At 34.1% G+C, this 6173-nt stretch overlaps 1 pseudogene across 1 annotated transcript; it reads left to right on the top strand.

Annotated features, from left to right (window-relative positions):
• Positions 1-3272: 3272 nt before the first annotated feature.
• On the top strand, positions 3273-5287 carry LOC306639763 (olfactory receptor 4C15-like; annotated as a pseudogene). Its single transcript has 2 exons — positions 3273-3286; positions 4444-5287. The product of its transcript is annotated as an olfactory receptor 4C15-like (transcript).
• Positions 5288-6173: the final 886 nt, after the last annotated feature.

Below are 6173 nucleotides of genomic sequence, written 5' to 3'. Positions count from 1 at the left end.
GGTTGAGAGAAAAGCTTATATTTTGATTTAATCCTTAAATATTTGCAAATTAACATGGAAATATATTATTCTTTAATAAGCACTCATTGCTATCCCATAAAATAATGAAAATCATTGTTTTAAGGTAAGATGATGTACAAATTCTAACATATATTGTGAATAGTTTTCTATTCTGGAACATGGAGGAAAATGAAAAGATCTTCAAACTCAGAATCAATATTAAAAAAAAAAAAAAAGAAAAGAAAAAATAAAGAGGAACAAACTACAAGCATGCCAACTAATGAAGCACACTAATTGCTCAGGAACATAAATATTTTGCAAACAAAATCCATGGAAAAGTGTATCTTAGAAGATACATGAATATCATAACCCTGGGGAAAAGCAATTCTACTGGTCCATGACCTCCCAGGGAAACCTCTTTAAAATCAGTTGGAATCTATGAAGGTACCTTGTTTCTTTTTTCCTTGAGACCACGTTGGAGGCTGCACTGAGAGGCGGGGGTAACATTCTTCACCTTGGCTGCAAGAGATGCTCTTCCTCTCCTTTTGGTAGTAGAAGGAGGGGTTGCATGAAAACACATTTTGACCACCACCAAATAGACTTGTCTCCATAGACAACAGAGGTTATCATCACTATAAGTTTAAAGGAGTTGATAAGTGGTGAGATTTATAATTTAAATGTTTGCATTTTGAGAAATGGTTTTAAATTGTGACATAAGCTTTTAAAAACATTGCTGTTGTAGTTGGGTGCCAGGTTAAATGCAATGCATGGATCTATCTATGACAGATGAGTATCTGTGTTTAATAGTTTCAAAACCTTTCTGGTTTCCAGACTCCTCATCTTTAAGGGGATTAAAATACTACTAAGCTCTAAATACATGGAAACAGATAAAATACATTTGGAGCCTATAGGACAGCAATTGATAATATAATAAATGCTAATAGAGAGCAGCTATTATAACAGAGTAAACCACATTTTATTTAGGGTCACAGATTACTTCAAATCTCATGAAACTGAAACTATGTTCAGCTTTGCATTTTCAAGATAATAGCTTAGACATACCACTAATGCCTGCTATTGTTTTAGATCTCCAGTTACCTTTTACTTACACTTTTAAACATGTTCTCCTTTACCATACATCTTCTAACACTTTTCATCCTACTGTTTTACATTAAAAAGTAGGAGATTCTGAAGATGTATAAAAGAAACTGGTGTTGAAACATGGTAAATTTAAGTCCTTCTGTGACACCGAGAGTTATGAAGGGGATCTAAAACACTATTTCCAAAACTATGCACTAACAAATGTACCTGGAAAGTCATTAAAGGTAAGAAAGAGTGACTCATGCCACAGAAAAGTCTTCTGATTTTAAATGTGTCCCTTAAGTTTTTCCTATGTGCATTTGATGTCAGTGTTACATGCCTGCCTCAGAATTGTTCAAAAAGTCTTAAATCCTTAAAGAACTGAACTACTATGTTGCTCATCATGGTGACATTTTCTTTTAAAATGAACTAAAGCACAAAGATAGCAGAAAAGAAATCTCGAACTGTCACCAGGAAGGGCAAAGTTGGAAAGAGAAAAGGTGATTTTTAATTATTTTTTAAATATCCAGAAATAGTAAGTGCTTGAAAGTTAAGACATTTGGGGAAATCAGCAGAGTCACATTGTCACATTGAGAGGATAGAAAAAGACTGAAATCTGAAGAAAGCCTCAAAGTCAGGGACAGGAGAGTTTCAGCTACACAGATAAATGCACATTATAATGTTGCAGGAAAAAAAAAAAAAAACAATCTCCAGTTAAAAATACTGTGAATTTTAAAAAGCACTTCGGTGAGGATGATAAAAGAATGTAGCAATAATCTAAACCTTGTTTATAATACCAATATTTATTTTAAAACTATATGCAAATGTAACATATATACATATAAATGCATTTAAAATTTACTGTTCAAAATATAGTTATAAAATCTACTGATCATGACAACTGATTTATTTTTTCACCTCAACTTTCTATTTCTTTAAAATAATGCTGATGTCAAAATTTCACATCTTGTTTTTGATCTCTAATTTGCAAAGTATGTTCAAAATAACATCTCTTCAGCTCTCAAGAGTCAGGGACTTTGAACAAGTGTTATTATTACTACTTTATAGGACAGGGGACTGAGACATAGTTGTTTGTTGAATGACAAAGGATAATTAAATTTTGAAGTTTTTTAAATTTTTAATTAACATTTTGTTTTGGAGTAAATTTATAAGAAAAGTAACCCAGATGATCTAAAAAATTCCAGAATATTCCTCAGTTAGTACCAATATTATCATCTTGCATTACCATGGAAACATTTTTGTCAAAACTGTGTCTTAAGAAAACACAAGATTTTATTCAATATTTATTTTATTTTTTACTACTGCATTTTCTGTTTCAGGTTTCAATATAAAACAACATATAATATTTAAACAATTGTCCATTAAGTAACATAAAACCCTAAACCTTGTCACCATAAACCAAAATGACACTTTACTTTCCATCATTAAAGTTTTAACAACAATTTTGGAAGTTATTTTTCTGAACAAAGAAAGAGTTGGTTTGCTAATAACTAATAAACATTTTAATGCTAAAATACTCTTATAATTTGCAAAGTAGTTATAAGCTTAAAAATTAATTATTCATTTAATTAATGAATTAATAATTCATTAATTATTCTTTCATAATTCAATAAAAATGCTTTCTTTTTCCCTTACAACAAAGTTGCATGAAATAGGACTGTGAGAATGTAAAGGGTCTGAGGCTACAAAAATGTTTTAAGGCATTATTAAGGAAACCTAAGTGTGGTGAATGTGTTTCTGTGTCTCTTACAACATTAGTGATTTCATGTCCATGTCCTTATCTGAGTCTCACAGAACCCTACCATAAGCACTCTTATTATACCCATTAACAGAAGTGATATCTGAGGCTTTGAGAACTTCATGAATTTTGAAGTAAATGTTTAATGCCAAACAAGTAGAAAGGTTTGAATCTGAGTCCAGGTTTGCAAGTGTCTGGAGCTGGTATTCTTGTATGTCACTTTATTCTCTTTCCTGCTGTGGCCCTGGACTAAGCAGACCACTGCTGTATTGTGTTGATTTTCACTCTTTATAAATGACTGCTGCCTTGGTCTAATGACCTTGTGGGGTTGGTTTACATTCCCATTTTCTTGGTGACAATTTTTAACTGCATATGGAGTGCATATAGTACAGGAAACTTTTAAGGATGTCTAAAACATTGGGAAATAATGAAAATGGTTGTTCTAAAGTAAGATAAAGGACAAATTCTAACATACTCAGTTTTATATTTTTAAATTTCATCAATATTTTAAGGTATTTCTGGAAACTGCCATTCATAAAATCAGCTCATTTTTAACACACTGATTCTGTCATTCTTTCATTCATCTATTTAATGGGTACATGTATAAGTACACATAAGCATACCTGTACAAATATACACACACACTCTAGTGGTCATATTATTAGACATATCAGTTATAGGTACAGATGAGAACTCCCTTCAAGGTTGTGTGTTAAATTGAAAATTAAATCAAAATATGGAATCATTATTGAGGTGAAATATGGGTGTAACTTCTGATCCCACATCATTTACATTTTCCTTTATCAAGATGCATCTTTCACACATGAACAAAGGAACCAAAGGGTTTGACTTTTATAGGTGGATGGAGACTGCAGAAAGGTCACCCCTACTTCGAGGTCCTTGGTGTAAATGAAACAGCCCCACCTCCTTCCCTGTTGATTCTGTGACAGGGCTTGGGTAGTACACAGGCTTATATGTTAAAATCCCAGATCTAGAAACCACTGTTGACTTGAACTTATATCTTTAAAGATGAACCTCTCATCTATGACATAAGACCTAGCACTGACGACATCCACCAGTAGGTTCTGAAAAGTTGCTTCTCTTGAATTATTTTACTTAGTCATCAAGACAACATTGAATCATTATTGTTATAAATGTTTAAAATGACAAGTAATTACAAAAAAAAAAAAAAAAACCTCTCAATGCTTATCTGTACTTTTTATTTGTTAAACATAGAGTTAAGATCTTTTACCTAGGTCTTTCTCTTTTAAAAGGAATGAGGTAATTCACTTAGACACCCAATTTAGTTCAGAGATTTCAAGAAATATTTGAAGAGTAGCCATGATTTTCAATGGTGTCTTAACTGCATGCTATTTCTTCTCTTTGTAGATAAGGCAGTCTTCTGATTAGCAAGTGCATCAACTAACCCAGCTCCTGTTCCATGCTGTCCAGGGATGCTTCTCAGTAATTCACTTCAGGAAGCTACTACTAATTAATCAAAGCTGGCAATTGAGATAAAGACTACTTCTCATCCTTACTGCAACTGGATGCTGCCTGTCATCCATATTGCTGACCTTTTCCTTCAAAGTTATGAAAAATTGAAGTATCATAACTGAGTTTGTGCTCCTGGGGATTTCACAGGATCCAGATGTTCAGAAAATAGTATTTATGGTATATTCGTTAGTTTATATTGCAATTATTGTGGGCAACATGCTGATTGTTGTGACCATCTTCTGCAGCGCTGCACTGCTGGACTCCCCCATGTACTTCTTCCTTGCAGTCCTGTCTTTCCTGGATGCCTGCTTCTCCTCTGTCATTGCTCCCAAACAGTTGCAGACTCCCTCTATGAGAGGAAGACCATCTCCTTTGAAGGCTGCATGCTGCAGATCTTTGCTGAGCACTTCCTTGCTGGGGCAGAGGTGATTATTCTCACAGCCATGGCCTATGACCCTTATGTGGCCATTTGCAAGCCCTTGCACTACTCTTCCATCATGAATGGGAGGCTCTGTGGCATTCTGGTGGGGGTGATCTGGACGGGGGGCTTCTTACATTCCATCATCCAGATTCTCTTTACTTTCCATCTGCCCTTTTTGTGGCCCCAATATCAGTGATCACATCATGTGTGACTTGTACCCATTGCTGAAGCTGGCCTGCACTGATACTCACATCTTCTGCCTTTTGGTGATGGCCATCGGTTCTGAAGGGTGTCAGAAAGCTCTCTCCACCTGTGGATCTCACATCGCTGTTGTGGTTTTGTTCTTTGTCCTGTGCATATTTATGTATGCACGACCTCCATCTGACTTCTCCTTTGACAAAATTGTTGCAATATTTTGCACTATACTAACCCCCTTACTCAATCATTTGATTTATACTTTCAGGAATAAGGACATGAAAAATGTCATAAGAAAACTGTGGAAGAGATGGGTGACAATTTATGATAAAAAATAAAGCATTAAACTTTTTAAATATGTAAATCTAAGTTCAGAGAAGTCACAATGGTCTCGGAAAAAGTAGTTGTGTAGATCAATGTCATATAATTGGTGGAAATTCAATGTATTAGAAAAGCATTTCCATGGGGAGTCAGGAAATAATATGTCCACATTCAGATTACTCAAATGAAACTGAGTTTCAACTCAGTATCCTCATTTTTAAATTAAAATGAATTGAATTTTATGGTACTTAGAAGGTAATCATTAAAGCAAAAAAGACTGAAAAGATAAATTGCCCATCAATGAGTTTGCCATTAACCCAATGTTTTGAGAAAACATTGTGGAGAAAAGGAAATATTTTACAGTTAAGAAACAGAAATTTAAAATATTTAGAGTGAAATAGTGCTTATATTTAGGACACTGATCTCAACAATGAGAAAAAATAGTCAACACCCAACAAAGAGAGTGAAGTATTTCTGGAACCTTATCTGTAGGTCTCCATGGAACAGAAGACTCCATCATTCAGTATTTCCATTACCATCTGTTACAGAATTTGAGTCACTTTTTGAATTTTGGAAGATACTATCTGACTGATATAGTCCTACTAATTGAGTTTCTCTTGGGTCAGGAGACCACCTCCTACAAACCAGCTTGAGAGAAGAAAAGGCAAAGTCCATAAGAGAGTCAGTAGTGAACATCTCTTTTGTTTATAAGAAAGAGAAAACTCTTGACAAACTATATTATTAGCAAATCCCAATACCAAACCTGTCTTTAAGTGAACTGATGATTTTGCTCCTGAAGAGGAGAATAGAAGCCAAGGTAATAAGTAATAAGACTTCACTGGAGAATTACATGTCAATTTACTTGGTGATATGAATTTTTTTCCAAGTAAAAGCAACTCTATT

The sequence above is a fragment of the Sciurus vulgaris genome (genome assembly GCF_902686455.1).
Source record: "Sciurus vulgaris genome assembly, chromosome: 11".
Classification (NCBI taxonomy): domain Eukaryota; kingdom Metazoa; phylum Chordata; class Mammalia; order Rodentia; family Sciuridae; genus Sciurus; species Sciurus vulgaris.
This window is presented reverse-complemented; position numbering and strand designations above follow the sequence as displayed.